At 39.0% G+C, this 11,301-nt stretch overlaps 1 pseudogene; it reads right to left on the bottom strand.

Annotated features, from left to right (window-relative positions):
• Window positions 1-716: 716 nt before the first annotated feature.
• Window positions 717-8,077, bottom strand: LOC112165086 (annotated as a pseudogene).
• Window positions 8,078-11,301: the final 3,224 nt, after the last annotated feature.

Consider the following 11,301-nt stretch of genomic DNA (forward strand, 5'->3'; position numbering starts at 1 on the left):
ATGGAGCCTATTTAAGTCTATCGAGATTGTCAACCATCACAAGTGGTCGAGTTGCCTATTTAAGTCTATCGAGATTGTCAACCATCACAAGTGGTCGAGTTGGTAAGAGCCTCCACATCCGGGTTCGAATCCCACTTACGCTGATTGGAGTTTAAATCCCAATCTATTCTATTCTTGGTGACCGGGGCGAAGAAGCATTTTGACATGACTCCCCGCGTACTGATTAGTCTCTGGGCCTAGGAAGCCTAGGAGTATACTGTATGATCTCAATAAAAATAAAAATAAAAATAAAAAAAAAGGTCTATCGAGATTGTCTACCCTCGGATAGTACATGGTCAGATTCCAAAACTTGTAACAAATGTAACCATCTTCCATATTCAAACCAATTGGTCCAACAATTTTTTAATGACTCGGAAATAAAAAGGGTCCGAGGTTTTACTGGATATGACATAAATGGAATATATACTGCTCAAAGAACAGAGGAAACAGCGTGAGAAGGATGATCTTTAATAAGTCATCCCCAGAAAAGTTAAAACCAAGTAATCAGTACACCCATTAACATGGGATTGTTAGAAAGTCATTATCTCTACGTAGTCATCATCTCTGAAACAATCAAATGAAGCAATTCAAAATCAACAACTTCACCAACACTCCAACAGTAACTAATAATTTAGTCCCGGCTAGTTAGGGGCTGATGTAAGGGGCTGATGTAAATGTATACGTGAAGACAACATGATTAACCATTAGTAAAACGTTTTGGGCCCTAGCCTATTAAGAAAGCCTAATTATGCTCATGACATGGTCACACAGAACAAAAACATATAAGTTAAGAGAGTTAGAAATTACAATCAACCACTGGAACTAGAATCCTTGAAAACCGACTGGGCAGTAACTGAGAGATATTCATAGTCATTTACAAAACAAAGTTCTATAGCGCTCCCAAAACAGAGTTCTAGTGCTCACTCTGCAGAGCCTGGTCTCAAACTTGAGACTTATGCCCATACTGAAAAGTTCCTGGCACAATAACTTGGCCCCGTATGGAACATTCAACCTGACAATGTCATCAACAGACTTACAGACCAGGCAATAGGGCCCCCGGATTCTACGGCCATCAACTGTTCCATCTATCACATTAGCCGCATTTTTGCATTTCTGGCAAGCATGCATTTGGGAGGAGTCACAAAGAGTGAAAAGGCGTTCATGTAAGTTTGCTGACGCTCCATGGGCTATAAGGCAGTCGAGCTCCATCTCACCAAACTTTACCCCACAAAATCTCTTCCTGTCCCGGGTGAGAGGGTGAACTGGCCCAATGTTCCTAAAATGTTAATGAGAATGTGAATGAGACGTTGATAAAATGTTGGGCCCATAAATATCAGTTGGCGAACCATTTGACCAGTTTGACCACTGTATACTCTCATTTCCCCATCTTTGAAATCCAGCTCTGTCAAAGATATTAAACAATACATGAATCACTATAATCCATCTAAGGGGGGAGCGGAGGGTGGAGAGTTCAATAACTAAATATTCTTTTCTAAACATAAGAATAATCTTCTAGGTAACCATGTAAATTCCACTTGGAAAAGAATGGATAACTGAAAAATGAAGAGACAAAACAGTGGTAATTGGTACCATAGTAGCAAAATACACTACATTTCGTGAGGTTCATGGCACGAACATACTAGAGTCAAGACCCACAGTACTGAACACTTTTTAACGTTCTTTTAATTTTGCTAGTTTTTATAAAACAGAAGAAAACCACTCTTTTATAGTGGCAAACATGTAATAAAAGTCCAGACATGATGTAGACTCAGCAACATTGCCCAAAAATCCAAGAAGTAAACGTCTCATAACAATCAATAGATAATATACAACTCAACTCAACTAACCTCAAATACAAGCAAGTTAGTCAACTTTACCGCACCCCAGGAACAAACATTAACAGATTCACATTTAGTCAACTGACAAGGGTTTCTTATGATCAAACTTTGATCCTCTTTTTCAAAAGGTTGACTGGTTGTTTAAATTTCCTATAATACTTCTCATTATAGAAATTGAGGAAAGACATGCATTAAATTTTGCAGGCACATCCATAGAGAAACACATTTCAAAGAAGCCACCACAGAAATGCAAGTTTTGCAGTATGGTTCAGAGAAGTCAGACCCCGATCAAATATAAAATAAAGTTAAAGGTAAAAGTCATATGAATAGAATGAAGAGTTACCCATGAAGCTGATCTGTGATGTCATCAACAGAGGGAGTAGAGAAAGGAGTTGCATATCTCATTGAGCCACCACAGGCAATCCCCTTCCCCAAAGCAGCCTCTAGGAGTTGACCAGGAGCTTGTCGTGAAGGAAAAGCATGTGGATTAATTACAATATCTGGAACAATCCCCTGTATTGTAAAGGGGAAGTTCTCTTCAGACTCCAAAAAGCCTAGGACACCCGTGCATGCTTGAGAACTTGTCTCCAAGACAAGGAGAACAAACCTAAGCCAAAAAATTATAAACGTCATTAGTCTATGGAATTTGGTTTCTCATAAGTAAAAACAGAAAGCAATAGCAGGCGATATACAACACACTATTTGATGCCAGTCCATCTGCAGAAGATTACAGACATTTTGCTGCCATCTTCCACACACATCACATATTAACCACAAACCACGGTGTCCCCCAAAATACATAAGTTTACATGCATTTGAAGATATGAGGCAATCCAGATAGATGTCTAAGATAAAATATTAAATCAAGTGCATAGGAAAACATACCTGTCTTAAGGATACAACACCAAAATTCTTTCCCTCGTCATTAGAGGAAAGTACAACCTTCTGAACATTTCCTCTTTCAGTATGCCTCAGTTTTATGCTATGATCAGTACCAGATTCACTGCACCTCCCAATAATAATATCACCCCTCAGCAGATATGCACCTATACGAGGGAATCCATCATCATCAAGGCTGTCAACACTTCCAAATCTACTCTATATTTTGCCAAAGTTTATACAGTCATCTGGATTCCTCCTTTTTCCCGATGAGAACTTGTTTTCAGCTTCAGCCTTGTAGCTCCGTATGTGCTCAGATTTGAACATGCCACGTTGCACAGATGCGCGGTTCATCACAATAGAATCTTCTTGGTTATATCCTAGGTGCACATTGAATGCAACAATTGCATTTTGGCCATTAAAGTATTGAGGCTTGGACATAACTCTGTTATGGCTCACTGGGTTTCCTGGTTGGCCAAGGCAATCAGATATCATATTACAAAAAAGCGGCCTCTGAGGGTAGCATAGTTGGTGAGACAGAGTAACCACTCTGTGGTTAGGATTTGTGGTAGAAAAACCAATGACCTGCTGAGAGTGCTTCTGAGACTGGTATAGAACCCTCCTTCCATGATCATGGTTTGAAAAGGGAATGATGCCACAACTTAAGCCTAACAAAAATGACAGGTCCAGTTCACAGTGTGTGTACTTGACTGCTGACTTCCCATTGTCTTCCATAAATAGATGCCTGACGTCCCATGCTGTACAGCAATCCTCTTCTTCTTCAGCTCCAATGAGCTCGATTATTCCATTGCCAAGAAGATCTTGGAACGTGTGTTTTTTTCCCTTGGATGCTTTAATCTTATTCAAATTCTTAACTACCAGGAAAGGACGTAGAATCCTTCCAGCATCAGAATATATTCGTACTTCCCAGAGCTGCTCATCTCTTTTGATTTCCATCTAAGACAATATAATTACCAATGATTAGTCAAAAGACAGGAGCATAGAAAAGGTGTGAAAGGAACAACCCATGCAACTGTCATTTGATAGCTTTTGAAGAATCAAAGCACAGAACTTCTGATGTATATATGCCTTGGAATGAATCGAGAGAAGAAATACACAAAGAAAAAGCTTTTAGCCTTTTTAGATAATAAGAAAACATATGCCCCTAAAGCTGTTATATAACACAGTATCATCCAAATTCACTTTTTATACATCATAGTTCAATTAATTTGCTAAACTGCAGCACAATGAAATCATGGCGATCAAATAAAAGGAGGCAATGTGAATTCTGAACAAGAGAAAACCTGCTGTAGCAACTTTTTCCTGCGTCTCAATGTCCTTAGTCTCGTGACAAAATCACCGGAATCTTCACAAACGCCAACCCAATCCCCATTGAGAAAAACTTTATTCTTCCCATCAAGTGATGTTGAAGTATCATCTACCAGCTCCTCCATGCCACAAGGGAAAAACTCGGGCAATATGGGCTCCAATATGTTTGTACTTATCAGTGCAGTGGTAGCCAAATTTTTCACAAGCGCACAATTCTCACCATCTGGGGTTGAGATAAAGAAAACCCTACCCCAGTGAGAAGTATGCCTGCATCCACAAGCTTCTATTATCCACAGTTCTGTAAAAACTTACCTCAAGAGCGAAAAAAGATAAATTAATAAACAAAAATAAAAATTAAGACACCCTAGGCTAAACACATGCAACTATTATTGGTGGTGTATATATATATTGGTGGCATGTGTGTGTGTGTGTGTATTGGCGGTGTGGGTGTGTGTCTATATATATATATATATATATATATATAGAGAGAGAGAGAGAGAGAGAGAGATTCCGGGACACAACCCAAACAACAGAAATCACTTCTGTTCAGATTATAGAAATGGCATCTGAATAAACAGATGACAAGAAAAGTGGAAAACAAGGGTTATATCTTTGTCAGTTTGTCCACCACTCCAACTGACAAGCTATCATTAACAGAATTCACTATTAAATCTATTCTTAGAGCATACTCTCCAATAACAGAACGGCAAAAGCTTACAAGTGACTTCACTCAAATTCACAAAAAACTCAGTAAGTTATCTAATCAGTCCATTTATAACCAAGATAAGAAACTTAATAGGTCCAGGACTCTATTTGTGATAATTTTTTTGCCACATGAAAGCACAGCACATAATACTGAAGGAATTCATTATGTAAAGATTCTGATAGTCTCTCACTATCAGAAGGTCCCTAATTCATTTCAATAAATATAACATACAAGGAAGACCCTTTGGCCAAAATGTAAATATCTAGAGCTGACCACTAATAGTTGAGCTATAGCATTCAGTAGTTTCACCATTGACAGAAACAAAGCTGTTGCAAGAAAAGCATGAAACAAAAACGTAAAATAAATTAGAAGGTACTCACGGATATCTGACATCTCGAACCTTCCCCATGTATTGAACTTGGAGGCGTGTCTTCCTCATATCTACCATTGTTTGCAGTGGATTTGTTTTCCCAACATTTACCACCACACCAGATATCCTCTCCATAGTCTTGAAAGGATGACACAACGCTCCTGCTGAGAATGCTCTGGAGATGCCATTAGTTACTATTGTAGCATCTATATATTGCTCAACCGGGCGGACAACACGGTAACCACAAAGGTCTCTCTGCAAAGCCTTTGCCATGCACCTCCCTGCATGTCCTATGTGTGCCTTCAGCTCTCGCTCTAGAAGCTCACCAGCCAAGTGAAGCCTCTTGTTCTTCAATTCTTTTCAGTTGTCACATTTCTTGTGGCCTCTGAAGGTCTGTAAAAGAGACTTCACCATATAGCCAAGAAACCGAGCCTTTCACTTCATGCCTCTCAGATTGGGGAACAGATACATGCTGATGCATTCTTCAATGCTTTCCCAAGGAGGAAACGTGGTATTCTTTATCATCTCTTCAACATATCTGAGAGCATTCTTCCCTCTTCGGAAGATATCTTTTCGTTGGTCAGCATCAAGAATTGAGGCAACTAGAATGTTTGAAATGCTTGCATCTTCTTTGCCATAATCAATCAGATCTATAACTTCATTGTCCGAAGAAACCCCAAGGGCAAAAAACCAAATCCAGACAGGGATTTCTGCTGACATAAAGTACACTGACAAAACTTTCTCTAATCCTTCAATGTTTTCAAGTTGAGAAATCCCAGATAATCTTATTATTAGTCTATGCTGCTTGACATCAGACCTATATGCTACTGTGAGCCCCTGATTACTTGTAATTAGAAGTCTCTTCAGACAGGTCTGCTCTTGCGCAATAAAGGTCTGCAATAGGCATCCCATAGACGTCACTAAAATTAGGTATAGAAAACCACAGGTAGAAAGGCATTGAATAACAAGGACAAAGTAAAATCCTGTGACATTTGCACAGACAGGTTTTCAAGAAAATAACTGACACAGGAAACAGAGTAAAACAGTTTTGAGCTCACCTTCTCTGCACCCTTGATTATAAAATAACCTCCATGGTCAAATTCACAGTCAGCTCTCTCGTCTTTCAGCCAACACAAGTCAGACTTCACCATCACTGGGAGCTTACCAATAAAGACATCTCTACTCTCCGTAGTCACAATCTGCTTGTCAAGACATTGTTCTTCTCCAGTTTTAAACTTTTCGCTTCTGACAAGATTTTGAGTATATACATGTACATAAAAAAAAAACATAAAAAAAAAGAGATAAATAAGAAGGTTTAAGAAGTTTTGAAATATAAACGAATCCTTTCAGATTAGTATTCCATAAGATGATATTACTCTATGTGTATGCCCACCCACAGGCATATTATAATCAAACTATGAAAGTGTCCCCTGCAATTTTAGCTGGCATTTTTTCGAATGCATTCAAACAACATTATGCCAAATGTATATGAAAATCAAACCCTGGCAAGAAAAGTGGAGTAAACATACATCTCAATGACAACATGAGACAAATATTACTGCAATAGTTTGTAGTTTTGTACACAAATCACCTAATGTGAATCCGATCTCGTAACTTTGATGCATTTAATCAAACTAGCAATCAAATTTGTTTACCTCAATAGTAACGTTCACTTGATCTTAGCTGAGTAAGTCATATTTTGAAGCCAAGCATGCCTAGGTAGCATATAATACTCCCTATCATTCATAGCACTGCCCCAAACCTGACGGAAGCATACCGCCATTCTGCATTCCCCTTGTTTGACGGGTCATACCCAGGCTCAACTATAATCTCATCAAAACTATCAAAGACTCTTTGTATACCATTTTTAATGAAGTCATTGTACGAGTTTATTTGGTGACTAATGAGGCCATACTGGTTGAAGAATGAAACTGATGCCTCCGTACATCTATCCTTCAAAAAAAGCTTCTTCCAGATTATGTATGCTAGTCAAATCAATGGACTCATCATCATCATCAATATCCATGTCAACCCGATTGAAAAAACTTATCCCCCTTACTACTCATACCGATGAAGCCCAAGTTGGATTTGAAAAGTGTCAAGAGCACAAGAAGATGAAAAGCGCATACAATATCAGTTTAGCAATAAACAATCCCTATGTGTTAGTTGATTGCAGAGAAACAGGAGGGAAAGTAAATAGTAATAATTTAAAAAAAGTACTAGGACCACAACAAGGCAGCACTTTTTCACTAAGAATGAGAATTGAGAAAGGTTGCTTTTCAACACTACAGAAAACAGGCTTGTTCTTAACATTAACAAATCAATGTACATTCAAGTGTGTAGATAATCATTCTCAAAAAAAAAAGTGTGTAGATAATCAGCTCATGTCTTAATTTTTTACAGAATAACCTTTATCTCCAAAAAAACAAAGAAATGCGTATATATGTCATACTTTCCATGCTAATCACCATGCCTCTTAGTAGCATTTCAAACGTTAATCCACCAAAACTAATAGAAATTTAGAACCAGTTAGAAGTGTATGCTCGCTCTCTCATCCACCAAAACCCAACTCTCATTTTATCATTCTGGAAGAGTACAGATCTCAATAAAACCCAAATACAGCAAACTTTCCACACCAAACAAATAGCAGCTTCATCCTATCTTAAATTTCTGTCCTGAAAATAGAGAAAGTTTGGAACTTGATAGATACAGACATGAGCAGAGTACTGTAGATAGAACCCTAAACCCTGATTTTGTCTAAAGTTTGGGTTTTGAGAGACTAGTGAGAAATGAAAGGTTTTACCTTTAGGGTTTAAGAACAATGCAGGTGAGAGGGTTGTCGGCTTTTTCCAGTCGACAGTCTCCGATCTGCTCCGTCTTTTTGGTTCGCGAGAGGACCTAAAACGTCTAAGATCATTCCTCACTGCATTATATTTTTTTTCTTTTTTAAGTAGGTCCTACCGGCTTATCGGATAAGAAATCTGAAATTAATTGAGTAAGTGAACATGTCATGTTTTCTTGACTTTTTAATTACTAAGAAAAAGTTTGCATGAAAAGAAATTACAAAGGAAAAGTTCTAAACATATCGATTGTGCCACGTAGCATCTATATCCGACCAAACAAAGTTCATAGCTTACAATAAAAACTTTATGAGGGGTGATTTTGTTCTCTGGATTTTCAACAGCAAAACTCTCTTAATGAAATGAGATTAGGCCCAAACTTGCTCAAAGGTTTGACCTAAGAACGATTTTGTTGTGACTAGCCGAATGGTAACAGTAGCAATTAGAACTGATTTCACAAGAATGGAGCTTATAGATGGATGTGGTCTAGGAGCTAGATGCCTGAGAATTTAGTGGACAGAGGATTCCAGCAATAGCTTGATTTTGGGTTGTGGGTTAGGCTGTTTGGGTATTGATGACTAGCTTTTCAGAGATGAAGCTTGATCTCTTGCCTGATGTCTTTGGGTCTCTGTGGCTTGAATTTCAGCTGTAGTGGACCCACTTTTTATAGCGAAGGTGGGAGAAGAAGATTGGTGTCTCCTAAGCTTTTCAATTTCAGGGAGATGGTTCCTAAGCTTTCAAGTTAATTTAGTTTTCTCCATGGAACCAAATTGGTGAAAATTTGTTCTGGCCATGAGAGTGGAGGATGGTGGTATATGTATAGGACGGTGATCGTCCTAAGTTCTACGCTGCTTTGATCTTTGGGAGATTCTCCCCCAATTTCTGCTTGTAAATTGTGATCATAGAATTGTAGGGTTATTGAAAATTGAAACAAGATTGCTGATGATATTAGTTTGGAAGCTTTTCCATGAATTTTGGGCTTTTACCAAAAATGGTAGACCATCAATCCCAGCAGTGATCTTGACAGAACGATGTTTCTCATTTGTGAGAGAAGATGATCCTAATGAGCTTAGGGCTAGAGACTAACCATTAGACTTTGAATGGGAAAATGGCTCTAATGGGCTTTAGGTTTTGCTTGGCTTTCTCTTCATTCCTCCACTAGCCCATGTTGAGACTTTGGTCCCTCAAACATGAATTTCAGTCCCCAAGTCTAAAATTATCGAAGGACCTCGTCTTAACTATAGACATTTGAGAATTTGTTACCTTTCACATCACATCCCTTGATATAAGCCCCAAATGTAGCTTGGGTCTACGTGTATCACGTGATAATTAGGCATGTTGAGTTCTTGAAGCCATATATTAGTTGTTTGACAGCCTAGGCATGTCATATTTCTTGTTAACTAGAGGGCTTCTTTTGGATTGCAATGGGCTTGTTTGAAGACCCAACAAGGTTACGAACTTAATGACCCATCTCTTTCCAGTCGATCACTCTCTCCGTCATTTTGGTATGCGTGAAGAGCTAAAACGTCTAAGATTCTCAACACTCCTATATTTCCGTTTAATATTCCTTTATATTATTTTCTTGTATTTACCTACTTACTGAATAAGAAATCAGTTGAGTAGGTGAACATGACAAAAAAATGTACATGTTTTCTCTTCTTTACAAAGGAATAGTTTTTTTTTTTTTTTTTAACAAAGACGTCAAACTTTATTAGCTAAGGGTAATTAGAGCATACAATGTGAGGCAACAAACCCCCTGACCTCTATATAAATAGAGCCAGACCAAGAAACATTAACTTGACTAAAAAGAGCTAGTCTAGCAAGCTTATCTGCTGCAGAATTGGGCTCCCTATAAACATGGGAGAATGAAGGAATAGTTCGTATAAAAAGAAATTACAAATGACAAGTTCTAATTAACATATCAAATGACGAGGAAAAGTATTTAACCTTGATTGAGTTTTACCACTAGAAATCGTTCTATTGCTCTGTGCGAACTTATTGAGAAGATCACCAACTAATCTTGTTGATTTGCTTGCATTGCACTGGTTGACTTGCCGTTAAACTATGCATTCCTTATATCAATAAGATTTGAATCCTTAAAACAATAATTTCTCGTGAACTCGTGAAGACATTTTTTACTCTCTCTCTCTCTCTCTCTCTCAAGAAAGGAGAGGGCGGCTAGGTTTCCTTAGGTAAGCTTGGAGACTCTCGTTCGGCGGCTCCCGTGCTGCACCAGGCTATTAGCCTTGTCGGTGAACGATGAGTGCGGCCAGGTAGGGACGTTTAGATGGCTATTTCTCAACCTGTGCTGAGGCGGTGCTGCTTGGACCTTGACAAGCTTGCAAGCTTGTGGTGGGCCTGCATCTTCTAATCGTTTGGAGGCTCTAGTGGTGGTAGACGGGTGGTATCGACATTTTGTTCCCTTGATTGACGGCAGCAGCTAGTAGAATGACATGAGGTGGGGCTTCGATGAGCTCGTTTTGGATCGGAGTTTTCCGATCTGGCCGGTATGGGTGCTTCGGAACCATGTGGGAAGGAGGCGTTTAGGGGAGGTGGTGCTTCTTGTCGGCGTGTTGGCAACGATGGTGGGGTGGATGGTCATCTGAAGTCTACTTGTGGGAGTCGTGGCGGTGGCTAGGGTCTCATAAACGTGGTGGTGGCTGCTGCAGCTTGGAGTTCAGCTAGGGTTTGAGTGCTATTGGGTCTAGGCTTTGCTTTGGACCCAATTTTATTTTTTGTTTATTATTTTTTTGTGTGTAATAATGCTCCATCTTTTACTGGTGTAGTGGCCTTGGCCATGTATACCTTGTTTCTTTGGGTTGTTACAATGTGTCCAAGGGTCAGTATTGATGTACACAAAAAAAGGTCTTAGGCGGATGTACTGGTTTTTTTGGTGTTGTAGCTTCTCATTGATCAAGGAGAAGTAGTCTAGGCTAGTAGTCATTTTTAATGTGCAATCAGTGCACTTACCTGAGCAACGAATGTAATGGGTGATCTTCAGATCTTCTACTTAAATCCGTGACAACTGTAATTTTTTTTATCTTAATTCTTGAAATTTTTCTTTTTATTGCACCAAACTAATTGGGTGAAGACCCCAACTCAACCACAGAAGCTGCCATTGCCTCTGCATCCACCACCTGCAGCGTGCCATTTGCTTCAGTATCCATCAGTTCCCCCACAGGAGTTTCCTCATCATCAAGCTCCAGAGCAGTATATATTTGGATTTTATTGTGTAAAATTTGCAATTTGGCATGGTTTCACAAATGCAGTTGGCATTGGTCAGGACGGTGTCTTCCTCAT

Source organism: Rosa chinensis, chromosome 5 (genome assembly GCF_002994745.2).
Source record: "Rosa chinensis cultivar Old Blush chromosome 5, RchiOBHm-V2, whole genome shotgun sequence".
NCBI classification, from domain to species: Eukaryota; Viridiplantae; Streptophyta; class Magnoliopsida; order Rosales; family Rosaceae; genus Rosa; species Rosa chinensis.